Below are 18,369 nucleotides of genomic sequence, written 5' to 3' on the forward strand. Positions count from 1 at the left end.
CCAGTTTGCCAATATTCAGTATCTGCTCTTCCACCAATCTATTATGTGAATTTTGTAAGTTACTTTAGTCTCTGTGCTGTAGTTTCTTTCTTTTAATGTGGGTGATTAAAAGAGTTTTTATCTAAAAGATTATATGCTCTGTAAATCTTAGTAATTATAATATAGTTTCAGTAACTTTGTCTACAAACTATATTATACTGAAAAAAATTTTACTTCTCTTTTGCTGCTTTGTATTACCTCTGAATCTCACCCAGAATTTCTGGTCCAGTTGGTAATTTCAATTTTTTTTATATTCGATTTTTTACTTTAAAATATCATATTCTGATATAGAGTATTTCCTCTATCTAAAATGCATATTAATCTCATATTGCCATTTTAAATATTATTTTCTATGATAAATATATTAATTTTTTTTAGAATTATCTCAGTTTAATGTAAGAAAATTTATTAACATAATTACATAAACAGATTAAAGAACAATTATGATCGCCTCAATAAATCTTGCAAAAGAAGTTGATAAAGCACAACATTTATTCTTTACTAAGAAAGAAAACTCTTAGCAAACTAGGAAGAAAATTTCCTTGATTTATAAGCTATTCAACAGAAATCTCCAGCATGTGTCATTTTAATTAAGATACATTATAAGTATTACCATTCAATGCAGTAACAAGATAGGACTTCTCACTTTAAAGTTACTCTTTGAGACTGTACTAAAGGGTTTAGCCCATGCAGTAAGAGAAGTTAAAGAAATCAGATGTATAATACTCAGAATGATGTGACTGTCATTATTATAGATTATAAGATTACTTGGAAAATCCAAGAAAGTCATCTTTAAAAACCTATTATAATTAATAGAAATTTAAGGATATATATTATATATCCTTATTATATATATTATATATATATTATATATCCTTATTATATATAATTTATTATAAATTAATAAATATATTAATTTACCAAATTTGCATGTGCAGTTTGGATAGAAATATGCATAGTATTTGTGATGGACTGTAACGAAAACAGTGATTGTCTCATATTCCTGAAATAGTGGGTGGATAAATAATGTGAAATCCATGCAACAGCTCCTACACTTCAGCTCTTCAGTAGCCTTTAAATAAATTTTATAATTAAAATATATAAACATTATAATTCTATGAACTTATAATAATCATAATAGTTTAAAAGTATTTTTTTCAAAATCATATTTTTGGAGTGGAAATACAGAAGTTCTTGGAAATATTCTTTGATTAATATTTTCGTAACTTTATTAAGATTTCCAGTGTTAGAACATTATACAAACTCCTTCAGCCAATGATAGAATAAATATGAAGTACAAGTCAGCCGAGTATATTTAGCTCAAATAACCAAATTTAGTAGTTTTTGTTGTAATTTTGACCATGCTTCTGGTAAGATATGAAATGTACTAACAATTTATTTTCTAAAATTGCATCCATAATTATTCATAATCCTGCCAAGTGGAAAGCAAGCTAGATTATTGGAAATGACCATTTCCCTTTCATTCACTTATTTTTGTAAAGTAGGAAAGTTCCAATATAGCTATTAGGGCATCACGGATTAATGTATTCATAGGATTTCATTCCTAAAGACAACCACTTCATCAAAAAGTCTAGGATTTAATCCAACAACAGTCTCTGGAATGTATATTTTTGAAGGTGAAAATTACACATGGATACATTAAATTAGGCCAAAGAAATCTTGGCAACAACACTTGAAAATACAAAATATTGTTTAAAAACATGAAAAACTATATTCGTCTAATGATTTGCTTTTAACAACTATGTTTCTTTGGCTCCTTTAAGAGTTCCAAAGAGGGCAAAAATTCAATATTTTCTGAAATATCTATCCCTGCAAAATATTTTCATTTCTATAGGTGATGTGATAAGAAACCTGATGAAAGTCGAGTGGAAGGAAACTGAAATGATACTTGTGAGTGTTAGTACTCTGGCATGGGAGAGGTCTTGTTCATGGGCTTAGCTGTAGATTCATGTGCTCATGTGTGCACATACACTAGCATTAAATTATGATATATTTTTAGGGCGATGACAGCATCAGCAAGACATAGCTTTGTGATTTATTTTTGAGAAAATAACAATAATATTTTATACAGTAAATTCATTTATCATTTATGGAGACCAGAAACAAAATTGGAATAATATTTAGAAAATGTTAAAGCAAGGTAAAATAAACCAAGCAAACCAACCAACAAACAGCCCATCAATTTAAGCTGAGAGTTCTTTATGCAAATGATATTAGAAAAATACAAAAATGTTGCTAGGAATATTTTTTATAGTAAATATAGGTTTGGTTTATATTCATGTGGCTGGAAAAGAAAATAGAACTTTCTACTTCCACAATATAATTCATCCAGGTTCTAGGAATTCTGAAATTTAGTGGTTTTTTTCTTTTCTTTTCTTTTCTTTTTTTTTGGTAATTTAAAACTATCATCTGCTAATTTAATTTTTATTTTCACTTTAAAATGTGCTATTAAGATAATTGCCTTATTCATGATTCTGATTTTATAAATTTGTAGTCAGAATCTTTCTGTTGAGAACTGCCTATCATGGTAGCCTCCACCCTCTAATTAAGGTTCACAAAAAAGCTCTATTAATCCCTACTTATTCCAAGAAATGACTAGCCACAGAAACACTCAGGCCCTAACATTGAACAATCTTTCCTCTTTTGAAATGCCAGCAGACTTGCCCCCTTACAGCCAACCAAGGACTGTCAAGTATATCTGAAGATCAATTAAAAAATCTCCCCATTTGCAAATATTGCTAGAATGCTTGCCAATCAAAGACTGTCTCAGTAATTCCTATTCTTACTCTGTAAGATCTACTCTCCTTTCTAACACCTTTGAACCCCACTGAAACAAAAGTGATATAGGTGGCTTCTCTTCTCTTGCTGCAAGTTTATGAATAAACAACGTTCATTAATTTTGTGTCATACTTAGATTTGTCTATGGCACTTATATAATATGCTATGCGACAAATCAGTTGGATGGTAGGAGCCAACATATTGGAAATCTTTTTGTAGGAAATGAGACATAGTCATAATTTGTGGACTGAAGGAAATGTATAAAATATATAATGTTATTTATGTATTTGTAGGTGATAAACTGATTGTACTATGCCATAAACTAGAAACAGTGCTTCATAAAATTGTGGCATGGATTATATCAGATGATACTAAAATAAATCATTTATAATTGCATCTGGCATATAGGAGTTAATAAACATTAGCAATGATGATAATGATAATAGTGATTCTATGGAACTTTGATTTTAGATATACAGGAAAAAAGTAAACATCATTCATATAATAATCTCTTTATTGTTATTCATAAAAAGTGACAAATTATTAATTTATGGCTCTAGGTTGTCATTGATAAATCAAAATTAATTTGGATTCTATATAGACTGAAATGATTTCAAGTTTAAAATTTGGATATTTGCCTATAATTTATAATTTCATTTAACTCAATGAATACCTAAGTCATATATGCTTGTCTTTAACTATAATGGTACTATAGCCTAAATATATATTTTTATGATTTTTCTATTTCTACTCATGAGGACAAATATAGAATATTATTCAGCTTTTATGTATTTTATTTGATTAAACTTAAATTGACTTCTTAACAGTTACTTTTTAAAAGTATGTAATTTAATGTTAACTTTTCCAAAAATCTTGACATATGCAAGTTGTCATGTCTTCTCTCATCTTGAAATGGTCTCAACCTAAGTAATGATCTCATCCTTTTTACTGAGTTTATGACGATTGCAATTCCTTGAGAGTAAAAAAAAAAAAAAAAAAAAAGGTTAACATTTTTTATATCCAGTATGAAGTATGTTACTTTCACTTTACCATTAACATAAGAAATAGCTCTTTAAGTCAAGAAAGATAATAATTTTTCACTAATCTCCATAGGGGTACCAAGTAAGATCAACAAAGAACATTTTGTTTCATTTTACGCTGGGGACCCTTGAAAGGTACATAGTTAAATGTTATCCTTTTGTAAGTAAATCATTCACAGTTTTGGAAGACAGCTTAGAGCTTCTTAAACATGATTTACTGCCAAGACCTCTACAGTTTTTAAGGAGTCAGACCAAATGCATAGTGTACATATTAAAGAACATTCATGTATTAAAATTTTGCAAAAAGAGTTTGGAGACATATAAAATAAAACAATTTTTAAAAATTGTCCCTAACTTTACCTCTCTGAGAAACAGATCAATCTAATTATAAACCTAATAATTGTAGATCACCCTTCAAACCAAAATGCTAAGTTCATAAAATGTATAAATTAATATTCTCAATTTAAAATTCATGTAAAATGCATTGATTTATTATTTTGACAAATTTTATAACTTTATCGAGATGTAATTCAATAAAATTACATCATTTTTAAAGTATACAATTCAGTTTTTTTTAAATTCTATTCATAGAATTGTACCAGCATTACCATTATCTAATTCCAGAACTCACGCCAAAAGAAAGTTGTATCAAGAAGCATTCTTGAGAATTATAAATAAGACTGCTGTTTATAGGTAAACACCAGCACAGCAGTACCAGTTATTAAAATTTTGAAATGCCTTTGTACCAGATGGTGCCAACCTCTGCTCCAAGTGCCTGGGTTGCTTCCTAACCTTTTGTGAGTATCCTCAGGCCTCTCCATGGTTCAGAAATAGAAGATTAGAATCTGGTACAAAAGGGAGCATCTAAACTACTACTGCTCAATAGTGAGGCCAATATTATTTATACTGATCAGTAACAATGCTAAATGATATTTGTTTTTTTAATGTCATCAATAAAGAGAATTATATCTTCATTTAAAGGGATAATCAGAAAATCCATAGTGGTGAAAAAAATAGCTAGTAATAGAAAAGAAAAAGACATTAAGTTACTTAAATCAGGAGTGAAAGAGGTGATATTATTTTTGACCTTACAGAAATAAAAAGGAATATAAGGGAATACTATGAAAATTGTATGCAAACAAATTATATGCTCTATGTAAAGTGTACAAATTCCTAGAAAGACATTACCAAGACTGATTCAAAATGAAATAGACTATCTCAATAAATCTATAACTAGGAAAACTAATTACTAATCGTGAACCTTCCTACAAAGAAAAATCCAGGTTTAGATGGTTTCGTTGGTAATTTCTATCAAGTGTTTGATGGAAAAATTAGCACATTCAAAACCTCTTCCAAAATTAGAGGAGAAGGGAATATTCCAAACTCATTCCACGAGGCCACTATTACGCTACTATTTAAACAAGATAAAGACGTTACAAGAAAACTACAAACCAATATAACTTACAACTATAGACAGAAAAATTCTTACCACATTTTAGCAAACCAAAACTAGAAACATATAAAGAGGATTATACACTACAGCCATGTGAAATTTACCCCAGGAATTCAAGGTTACTTTAAAATAGAAAAAATCAACTGATGAACTATGCCATATTAGTATAATAAGGACAAAAATTGATATGGCTATCTCAGTAGATGCAGTAAAAGCAGTTGATAAAATTCAGTATCCTTACATGATAAAAAAACACTTAACAAACTAGGAAGAAAAAAGAATTTCCTCAATCTGATGAAAGCCATCTAGTAAAATTCCATAGCTAACATCATACTTAATGGTGAAAGACTGGATTATTTCCCACTAGAATCAGGATGTCTGCTTACCACAGAAGTAGGAGATGTGATGATGGAAGCAAGCATGGTGGGAGGAAGGGGTCATGAGCCAGCGAATGTAAACCGTCTCCAGAAAGCCAAGGAGGCCAGGAAAGGCAAGGAAACAGTTTCTCGCCTAGAGATTCCCAAAGGAACCAAGACTCTTGACTCCTTTATTTTAGCCCAGTTAAACTGATTTGGGGCTTCTGGACTCCAGACTGTAAGATATTAATGTGTTGTTTTAAGCCACAAGTTTATAATAATTGGCTACAACATCATAGGAAGCTAATGCATTCCATAACAATATATCCCACCAAACCTCAAAATACGAATGAGAAAGGACCAGCCACAGCTGCAAGAATCTCATGGTATCAGAATCTGAGCTGGAAGAAAAGAGGAATGATAAAGGAAACTTTCACAGTCCTGGTTCCAGAGAGCCTATGTGTTACCATCATGTACTCCAGAAATTTCTAAGAGCATCAGGAGAAATTAGAGAGAGGCCCCACTAGTTAAAATTTACAGGGAGTGTCTGGGGAGCGTGGGAAGATCTCTTGGGGTTTGAGCAATTTCAGAATCGAATTAACAAACCTAAGCATCAATCAAGGATAAAGCCTGGCACTAAGGAGAAACTGCTAAGAGTGGAAACTGGCAAGACGGGGACAATAGAGGAAATGAAAAAGCCAGGTTCAGATGAAACCTGGGAGATCTCATAAAGCAAGAAACCATATGTTTATGACTTTGAGAACAGAACAGAATAGGAAGCTTAAAAAAATTTACCTGACATTCAGGGGAATATGAACACTGGCTGTTCAGTGGTATCAAAGATTTGAAAAAATTGCCTATATGTTTTAAAAGGGGACATAAATTTATCTTTAATAGGCATTCAGAAATACTTAGAATAGATATGATATCTGTAATTCGCTTCAAAAAAATCTGGTGCTAAAATGGGGACAATGAGAAATGTTTGTAGGGGTGTGTTTGTGCATAGAGGAAGTTTGCTGTGAATTGATAACTCTTGGGTATGTGAATTTTCATTATACTATTTTTTCTAATTTTAGCATGTCTAAAATTTGCCAAATAAAAAAGTTTAAAAAGAAAGGAAAAATGGAAAGTCCAACCATACTGGCTGGACTGCAATGGCCAGTTTCTAACCTATACACTCAAATGTTCATTTGCATCATCTTTAGCTATTATCCCTTGTTGTTTAATATTTAATTGTGAAAAAGAACCTTAAAGATATTTTCAAAACAGTACACACTTTTACTTCAACTATGTAATTAAGCCAACAGAACTTTTTCTATTGTCTATGAAAAATTTTTCATATTTTTATTACGTATCTACTTTTCCTAAAAGCAATTTTGGTACTGATCACCTTATTTCTATTAAATTAGATGTCACTCTGACAAACCAAAATGGCATGACAATACTCAAGCACAGAATGAATAGTAAGAGGGGTTGACCTCTCCACAGAAAAGCGATTTTAATTAATTTAAAACCCTCAGATAAAAAATAGGATCTTGTCTACTTGATGTCAAAGCAAGCAATACGGAGTTACCCAATTGATTTCCTTTTTGAGACACCAAACTTGCATATGCATGCTCAGCATTTTTTTTCCAATTCTGATGTTCTGTCATCATTTGGGCATGTTACATTAGGAAAATATTCTTAAACGTGCTTCGTGGAAGAGAAGGGACTATCAACCACCTGATGTGATACATAAATATTTGTATGTATGCATTATTTTTGGAAATGGGATTCAAAATTTTTCTGAGTTGTACATGAAACCAATAAAGAGGTATGTTATATTCCTAATATATACGTGCTAAGAACCACATTTGGTCTTCATAAAGCAAACTTTGCTTCAACATCAAAGCTAGCTGTTTCTCTAAACTATGAAAGATTTTGGGTAAAGGAAATAAGTATCTTACCTTAAAAGAAAGTTCCTTCCATAGTTAAGTTTAAATAAAAAAATATGTTTATGAGAATGAAAAAAGAAGCCACAGACTAGGAAGAATTTTCAAAACACATATCTGATTCAGGACTGATATCCAAAATATACCAAGAATTCTTAAAGCTGAACATTAAGAAAACACACTATAAATTTTAAAAATGGACAAAATATCTAAAGACACATCTCACCAAATAAGATATACAGAAGGCAAGTAAGCATAGAAAAAGAAGCTCAACATCACGTGTCATTAGGGAATTGCAAATTAAAGCAAGATACCACTACATGCCTATTAGTCAGCTTTTTTTTTTCACTTTTTATTTGTTTATTTTTTATTGAAGTATAGTTGATTTACAGTGTTGTGTTAGTTTCAGGTGTACAGCAAAGGGATTCAGTCATATATATGTACACACACACACACATAGACACACATATATATATTCTTTTTCAGATTCTTTTCCATTATAGGTTATTACAAGATATTGAATATAGTTCCCTGTGCTGTACAATAGGTCCTTGTTGTTTATCTAATTTATGTATAGTAGTGTGTATCCATTAATCCTAAACTCCTTATTTATCCCTCCTCCCCCCTTTTCCCTTTGGTAACCATAAGTTTGTTTTCCATATCTATGAGTCTATTTCTGTTTTGTAAATAAATTCATTTGTCTCATTTTTTAGATCCCACATGTAAGTGATATCATATGATATTTGTCTTTGTCTGACTTACTTCACTTAATATGATAATCTCTAGGTCCATCCATGTCACTGCAAAGGGCATTATTTCATTCTTTTTTTTATAGCTGAGTAATATTCCATTGTATATAACTATACCACATCTTCTTCATCCATTCAACTATTAGAATGGCTAAAATCAAAACACTGACAACACTAAATGCTGTTGAGCTTGTGGAGCAACAGGAACCCTCATTCATTGCTAGTAGGAATGCAGAATAGTACAGCCACTTTGGAGGACAGTTTGGCAGTTCCTTACAGAGGTAAACTTTGTGTTACCATAAAACCCACCAATTGCACTCCAAATGTGTTGAACATTTATGTCCACAGAAAAGCCTGAACATGAATGTTTCAAGCAGACTTATTTATAATTGCCAAAACTTGGACGCAACCTAGATATACTTCAATAGGTGAATGTATGAACAAACTGTGGTATAGCCATATAATGAAATATTACAATTTAGAGATAAAAAAAGAAATAAGTTATCAAACCGCAAACCAATATGGAGGTACCTTAAATGTATATTTCTAAGTGAAAGTAATTGGTTTAAAAATGCTACATACTGTATGATTTCAATTATATGACATTCTGAAAAGGCAAAACCATGAAGACAATAAAGAGAACAGGGGTTTTAGGGGCTGGGTGGGGTAGGGGGTGATCCCCTGGAGGATAGGGGATTTTTAAGGTAGTGAAACTGCTATTGTATATTATATACTGCTATTATACATTCATCAAAAGTCATAGAATGTATAGCACAAAGAGTAAACCGTAATGTAAATTATGGGCTTTACTTAATAACAGTGTATCAGTATTGGCTCATCTAGTGTAACAAATGTATTACACTAATGCGAGATGTTAAATAATCTGGGAAACCAGGTAGGAGGTGAAGTATGTGGGAATTCTCTGTACTTTCCACTCATTTTTTGCTGTAAACGTAAAACTGCTCCAAAAAGTAAAATCTATTCATTGAAAGAGAGTAATGAAGAGTATTTATTAATCCAAAGTTGGGGGCGTCAAGGAGGGGGGGATACTATGTTGTCTAACTTGTCTTTGTATGACAAGATAATTTAAAGCCACACAATCCTTGTATTGTGTTGCAACTTGACTTTTTAACAGATATCTCTAGATAATAACTTATTTAAAATGGAGATGTTTTTATTAATATCAAATGGGATGCACAATATTGTGAACTGAAAATGACTAACACTTGTGGTCAACTTACTACATTAATGGAGGTATTTTGAAGGTGAACAAAATTAAGTTAAGGAAGTAAAATATCTTAAATTGTTCTAGGAAATAAAGCTCTCACTTTCTTTTCATGAAAAACATCAATCAAAATGTGGTATAGAGGGAAACTTTGTAACATCAGAGTTATTTATAATATCAAAGGAACACTATGTTTCAATATGTTTGTACTGTTACTGAATCCTCAAATGTTTCTTTCATATGGCCATGGTTAATTATGGCCTTCAGTCTAGCTTTATCATTGTTGAATAATAATTGAGATTTGTATTATGTGAAATGTGTTGTCAATTAAGTCAAGTACAGAAATTCAAAGACTATCTTGATCTGCAGATATTGGAAAATTATAGGTGACATCTTCCATGAAATTTTAAAGAATACTTTCTTTGAATATTATCTAAGAAAAAATAACTATGTGCAAAACATATTTTCTTCCAAAAAACACACTCTCGAATCACACAATGTAGAATATGGGCACCTTTTCCAACTTTTCAATGCCTATATTGACATTTCTATAACATTTTAATCTCTAAAGAAATTATACATTGGAATTTTAGCCATATAAGGCCAATACTCAATTTTAATTAGTATCTAGCCTATGACTTCCTCTCACTTTTTGTAGAGTATCTGAGCATCTTATAGATTGTTAAGTTCTTGTATTACAAAGATGAATAAAAGATATGTTGAAGAGTTAAAACTGAGATTAATCAGTATTCGTATTTGTCTGTAAAAGTTTCAGCAACTATAATAAAGCTACAGATGACTCAATTTTCTTGCACGGAATGTACACATTTAATACTTTGGTATTTTATTTTAATTTCTTTGTGGCAGTCTGTTCTCTGCTCTATATTGTAAGAATCCAGAAGTCAGGGGCCATGTCTATATAAATTACTTTGTGTAACATCATGTGAGATATTCTGCACACAAGAATTTATAATTAAATTTTGTTGATAAAGTAAATAATGTTTGAGAAGATTATTCATAATTTTTGTTTTCCTCTTTCTCACCCGTATTCCTTCATTTTTCTCCAGTGAAAATAAGTATATTATTTCTAAAATAGTGATTTTAAAAGAAAAGTGTGATATAAATATTGGAATTTAAATTATTCTATCTGCTGTTTATCTTATCAGAAAGTTGGTTCTTATTTATATCCTCCACAATGTTTATTTTATTTTATATACATTCTTTCAAGGATAAAATATGTGGAATTATTGGCTGAAACTATTTCAATTAAAAAAATGAAGCTCCTAAAATATTTCAAGGTATATCCTGGAGTTTCAGAAACTTAACACTTCCAGAAACTAGAGAAATTATTCTATTTTGGCAGATAACTAGCCTGAGACTAACTCATCCACTCACTTTCAAGAATAATTACAATAATGTAAATAAGTATTATTTTCCAAAGTTAGAATAAATGAATAATAATTTCTTTTTATACAAAAGCAAATTACTATGGAATAAAGTCTCCATATTCCATTACCTGCCATTATTACAAATCTTTGGGAAAAATCAGTTTGTGCAGTAGTACTTTTATGCATTTATCTTTTCAATTATTTAAAAAATATATATTGAACATCTACTATATGCCAATAACTTTGGGAAAAATGATGAGAAAATGATGAGTAATAGAGAACTTTTTCCAGAACTTCCAGTCCAGTGGGAAACTCAAACAAGTAATTTTCTATTAAAGTGCAGTGCGACAATGTTGTGAAAAGAGGCAATTAACCTTTTCTTAGTAAGACAGGAGAGGTTTTCAAAGCTGACACATGAAGGGTAAATTGAAGTTGCCAGGGAAACGATAGTCTGAGTGTATGTTTAACGTTTGTGTCAATGTGTCTGTGCGTGTTGTCTATGTGTTTGTGTTTGTGTTGTGTGTATAGGAGGGGTAGACAGATTCAAACCTGAGGAAACAGCAGTAACAAAAGATTAGCAACTGATAGGGTTTCAGGTAAGACTGATTTAATTATTCTACAATAAGCCTATTTTATTTCATTTTGGTCTTGTAACCTTGCCTTGTAGAGTCAGTTGACACTTGTGGAAGTATTTCTCCCTTTTTAATCTGAGTCCAATGAATCATCTCAAGTTGCACTTAGTGCCCGTGCAATTTTCCAAAAAGGGCCTCAAAAATATTTCCATCCCACAAACTCTTCTACCATTTGACTTTCTCACTCTCTTATGGAGGAGTGCAGCCTCTTTCTTAACTCCCTTGACTTTACAGAGGTTCTGTGATTGCCTAGGTCATTAGTACGGGGCAGAAGTGAGATTCTGCTAGTTTGGGACATAGACCTTAACTAGTCTGGCAGCTTTCACTTCCTGTGCCTGTAAGCCAGCTACCATGTAAGAAGGCCACCTACTCTGTGATCACCATTTTGTGAGGAGCCCAAGTCACGTGGAAAGCCTTGGAGGATGAAACTTCGTGTGGAGAGGTTTAGAGAGACCAAAGGGACCAGTTATGAGTGTACGGCTGTTCTAAAAACTAACTCCCTGGCCCAGGCCACCCCAGTTGATGCAATGTCTACATGTTCAGCCAATCCCTTCCCACATTTCTGGCCCACGAAATTGTGAAGAAAACTTTTTGTTTTAAGCCACTAATTTTTTTTATTGTACTATACCTTATTTACAGTGTTAAAGCCACTATGCTTTGAGGTGGTTTCTTACCCAAGAATATCTAAAGAAAAAAAACGACTTGCAATTTAAAAAACACTGCGTTTCCTACCTGGCTATTAAAAGAGAGAGACAGTAGGGATGTGCACCATGAAAAGTCTGCGTGAGAACACAAGCAGAGGCAGCCTTCTGCAAGGCAAGGAGGGGGGAACCTGCTGACATTTTGGTCTTAGACTTCTAGCTACCAGGACCGTGAGAAATAAACTTCTGCTGTTTAAGCAGCCCACTCTGTGGTATTTTGTCATGGTAGCCCTAGCAAGCTAATATAAAAGGCAATATTTATTACGTGCTCATCTTCTGCCAAAATCTGTACAAAGCATTTAACAGAGTTAATTTCATTGATTCTTTTATTTTAATTGAAGTAGAGTTGATTTACAGTATTACATTAGTTTCAGGTGTACAGCATAGTGATTCAGTATTTATGCAGATTAGACTCCATTATAGGATATTATAAGATAATGGCTATATAATTCCCTGGGCTATACAGTATATTCTTGTTGCTTATAGTAGCTCTACAGGTGAGGATCATTGATATCTCATGAGAACTATGTCTCAACTGTTTTATTGTTTATTTCAGATGAGAGGTGCGTGTATGTCAAAGAAATACTGAAATCTATACAAATTCTACATAGTATATCCAATAAAATCATTTTAATGTTAGGAGGGCAAGTCTGCAAGATCCTTCTGGGCCACTTTGATCTCTCTCTTCTGGATTCATCTCAAATATTTCTGAAAGTGCTTCACCTACTGCAGGACACACATTAAATCTCACACTTCAGTGGAATTTTGTCTTTTCAGTCCTCAAGCAGAAATAATGCCTATTCGATATTATTTGGTTACTTTCTTCTTATGAAAATACATTTTTGTTTCTTTACCAAACACTTTTTTTCCCCAATATGTCTATGCTTTTAAGCGTTGAACATATGTTTTGTATAAGGAAATAGAGAAGGCTTCTGGGCTAAGGAAAAGAATGAATATTGGGTTTATCAAAGATGTGTGCCTCCAGGGGTCACTTTCTCAGAAGTGGTTTCCATTTCTATAAGGTTTTCATGAATTTATAAAATAGTAGGGTTACATAAGAGATTAAGGAAATAATGTCTTATTGTTGATGTCTATTTTCCTTGCCCAAGAATATTCTTTAGTAGTCCTTTTTGAATATTTTATATTATTCCTCCCCTGCTCAACTGTTATTATCGGTTGAGGTATTCTTGGAATGCAAATGGCAAAATGCTTTTAACTGTTGCCATGGATCACTGTGACTTATCTTCAAGAAAAATCCACAATTCCCAACTGCATCCTCAAGTTCCCTATCGCAGAATCATCTTAACTGTCTCATTAGATGAACCTTGTTTCTACATCTAGAATTCCTTAGTTTTCTATGACAACACCCATAAGCTATTTTGTATTTATTTCTACTTTTCCTTCCTTCCAACTTCAAAAGATTCTATATCTTTATAAAGTATTGTTCTTTATCTTTTCAAAAGTTCTAAGGGGTGCTTTTCGGTAGCATAATAGAATGCTCTATTATTTCCATCTTAAAACAATGAAATCTTCCTTAAATATGCATTCCTTTTTAAATGACTAGGCTGTTTAAATCCGCTAAAGCATTGCTACAAATCTTTGCCTCCCTTCTTTATTCCAAGCTCACTCCTCAATCCGCTTGAATCTACTTACTATTAAAATGACTCTGACCACTAGTCACTTCCTAATTACTTGGATTGATTGGCTCACTTAGTTGCCATCTTACTTGATCTAGGAAACATTTGGCTTTATTTATAATTTAAGGGATTATATTTGTAGATTTCTTTGTTTTTTTCTTTCCTGCCATATCTCCTGTACTTTAGTCCTCTCTGATTGCTCCTTCTTTTTTGTGCTCCTGTTTTTCTAGTGGCCACTCTTTCCCTGCCCACATGTTTGGAAGGTAGTGCAGAACAGAAGCGATCTGTGCCTCTGTTTGCAGGATGTGGTGGAATGCAAGAGGTAAAGGTAGAATTGTTTCCCCACAGCATAAGGTCAAGAGTCTTTAACACAGCATATGAAATTCTGCCTGATCTTGTCCCACAACCTGCATTACCCCATACATCATAATACACTCTGTGTTCTATTAAAATTCTTAATTAATGTTTATTCCAAATACCTTAATCATTATACCTTTTCACTACTTTGATCCTAGGCTAAATGTGTGTTTTCTATATAACTCTTTTGACCATTGCCCTTTTATGTAGAATCTGTGACTCCGTTGACCTCACAAGTGACACTTTTCTCTTACGCATTATCGATCAGTTTTTCCTTAGCTACTGGAACCATCCAGTATCATAAAAATCTGCTCCAGTCTTTCCATCTTAAAACAACAAAAACAGTAATAGCAATGACAACAGTAACAGTAACCACTGAAACTATAAAACTCAGTTACTCTCTGGATACCACCACCCTCTGTTATTAGTTTATGATTTTATGCTTCTTTTTCACGGTAAAATTTCTATAAAGATCTGTTAACTCTTGGCACTTCAACTTTCTGTAATCCCATTTACTATACATCCCTCTCAAAAATACTTTTTTTTAGATAAACCAAACCACTGTTATTATTAGATACAACAAACATACAGTAATTCTATCCAATTGCTATTGGAATTTGAAAATGCTTACTCACAGTTTCCTAGCTCACAATTTCTATACCTAGCTCACCTAGAAAACAGCTACTGGAGCAGCACCCATCTGTGGATTCCTCTCCTTTGCTTCTGGCAGTCACTCTCTGTCTGTTGACCTCTTGGCTTAGTGGTAGTAAACGCTCTGCTGCTGTTAGCCCCAGGTTCCCGTAGCATCTGCTGGGGTTTTCCTAAGCCCCACTTGCATATTTGTAACTACTTTCTTGGTGAACAAATGAACCCACCTCACCTTACCCTAGTTTGAGTGGGCTATTTGCTTCCCTCAGGGACTGTGATTAATCAGTACTAAATGCCTTATCCTGGAACAGGAGGTGACTATGTGAATTGGGCGGGGGTAGGGGGGTGGGGAGGCAAAGATACTGCTCTTGTAAAGGTTGACAGAACTCTGCCAGGTCCAGGTCCAAAATACAGGGCTAAATCTGCATCTTCTGGAGCTCTTCGTTTATTGCTTCATTCATCATTCTCCTCACATAGGTCCTGTGACAGTTTCCTGGTTTTACTCTAGCTCAATGGCTACACCTTGTCGGTCTACTTCTATGAGCTTCTCCTTTATTATGTGTATTCTGAACAGTGGTGTCTCGCAGGGTTTGATCCCGGGCCCTTTTCTCTTCTGTGCCTATCCCCCACCCACCATGATTGCATATATTCTCAAAATTGTGAAGACCATGTATATGGTGATAATGCCCCAAGCTTATAACTCCATTCTAGATCACTACCAAGTTCCAAACCAATCTCTAATTCATGACAGTATATAGCCACTCAGAAGTCTAAAGCCATCTTGAATTTAACATATGCAAAATAGAATTTCTCTCCATATCTGCCCCTCCCCTCAACCCCCTCAATTAATTAACCAACCAGTTAATACTAAAAGTTAGGAGTCATTTTGTTCCTCCTCTTTCTTCATTGCCTACATCCAACCTTCAACAAATCCTAAAAGATCTGCATCTGAAATGTACCCAGGTCATCCCATCTCTCTTTATCTCTGCCACTCAAATTAAAGTAACAGTCCTGGGACTTCCCTGGTGGTGCAGTGGTTAAGAATCCACCTGCCAATGGAGGGAACACGGGTTCGAGCCCTGGTCCAGGAAGATCCCACAAGCCGCAGAGCAACTAAGCCCATGCCCCACAACTATTGAGCCTGCGCTCTAGAGCCCAGGAGCCACAGCTACTGAAGCCTGCGCGCCTAGAGCTCGTGCTCCGCAACAAGAGAAGCCACTGCAGTGAGAAGCCCATGCACCACAGCGAAGAGTAGCCCCCGCTCACCGCAACTAGAGAAAGCCCGCATGCAGCAGCAAAGACCCAGTGCAGCAAAAAAAAAATTAATTAATTAATTAATTAATTAAAAAAATAAAGTAACAGTCCTTAGTCATTTCTAATGTCATCCAATTCCATCTTTCCTTTTTCCATTTATTGCTATCAGTTCATTGCCCACACAGGAAGCCAGAGTGATATTTTTGAACTATAACTGAGGTAAAGTCACTCCCCATTTTAAAAGTATTAGATGGCTTCACGGTGTACTAAGAATAATCTTACTTATTGTCAAATCCACCATCAACTACAAGACAGTTCTTCATTTTGCTTCTGACTGTATCGTCATCTTAATCTAATGCTAGGATGTCCTCTGTTTACTAACTCCGGGACCAATAGCCTGTTTCTGTTACCTGAACTTGCCTTCCTTCATCCTTTTCCCTCCTGCTTAGCAATAGATATTGCGATTGAAGCCACACAAGCACTCTTATTCTAGAAAGTGAAACACACGCTGGTGACAAAGGCCCATGTGATGAGTTTTTGGGGTAGGAAGATGGCATGAGTTTGGAGCCTGATGATGCATTAGTCCTGCACTGCCTACCATTGGACTTGTTATATGAAATAGATACCGCCGGTGTGTTTCGACCGATATTATTTGTGACTACAGTAACAACAATAATAAAACCAGTATATTTTGTTTTAACATCCTAACCCACCTTTAACTGAAAAATCTCCATTATAATGGTGTTATCTGCTTTTCTGATATTAGTACAGCTTTTCAAGATTTCTTTTGATAAGTTTTAACATGATGTAAGTATTTTCACCAGATATGAGCCTGGGAAGCTAGGGAGCACAGGAATTTGGTGCATACCCTACCACCTAGGAGGAATAAGGCTCTACTAAAGTCTTTTCCCATGGTGAGTAGGGCTTTGTTACACAGAACTCTCTGTAAATCTTTCATAATGTTTCTTTTTTTTCTCTTACCTACCAGTGCCACCGAGTCTTTCCTAACTTTACCAAGTGAGAACCTGGTGGGGTTGCTGCAGATAAAACCAAAGAGAAGCATCCCCACTCGACCACAAGACTGTGGCTCTGTGGAATTTCTCAAGTTCCTGTCAGTCTGTAATCAGCCCCAGCAATTTCACAACATTACCATTTAAACGTACCTTACAGTTTATGGCTCCAGAACTTTCATACATAGATCTTTGCTGTGATTTTATCTAGTCACCTTTCTCTCCACATTTTAGGGTGGCTGTCTGTCCTGCACCTCAATTCTCTTATAGGTCCAACTCAAATAATAGATTTTCAATGTATTCAGTTTTTGTTGTTGTTTGTTTTATAACTGAAGTAATGGTATCCAGTCTCTTTACATGTCAGAGCTGAAACTGGAAGTCTAGAACACTGATTTTTAATATTTCATCCTCAAAGAGGCCCATCACTTTATTCATATTTCCTTTGCAAGAACTACTAACATGATCCTACCTAGGTACAGATGGGTCTGGAGCATATAGTCCCTGGTTGGGCAGATACTTTCTCTGTGAGGAGGAAGTGCAGATTTTGGTGGTCAAATAGGTTTTGCAGTCCCAGACCGTATAAAGGAGAAAGGAGAAGTTGACATTCAAGAAGCACTTTCTAAGTGTCAGAAACTATACTAAATATTTTATGTGTGATCTTATTTGCTCTCCTTAATTACTATAAGAGGTAATATTATTTTCCTCATGTAGGAAATTGGACCAGAGAAGTTAGTCAAAAGCCCAAGGGCACATAGCTTATTAACAAGTGATGTGATATTTTAACCTAAATTCATATAACCCCCCAGACCATGTGCTTTGGAATAAGGTTGACCTTGGTTAGTAATTTTATTGAGATTTTAATTTAAATATGATTACATTTATAAAATCATTTGAGAAGAATCATTCATTTACATTGGAAAATCTCCTAATCAAAGAACATTGCAGCTTTCTTCATGTAGTCAAGTTGATTCTGATACACTTGTCATTATCCATGTATAAAATATGCAACACGTTCACTCTTGTTTTTCCTAAACATGATCACATTTGTTAGATCACAGTTGTTGCTGTAGGGCTTTCTGCCTCAACAAGGCACCATCAGCAGTCTGGAATTCCCTTTTCTTTTTTTTTTTTTTTAATTTAATTAATTAAT

The sequence above is a fragment of the Eubalaena glacialis genome, chromosome 4 (assembly GCF_028564815.1).
Source record: "Eubalaena glacialis isolate mEubGla1 chromosome 4, mEubGla1.1.hap2.+ XY, whole genome shotgun sequence".
Classification (NCBI taxonomy): domain Eukaryota; kingdom Metazoa; phylum Chordata; class Mammalia; order Artiodactyla; family Balaenidae; genus Eubalaena; species Eubalaena glacialis.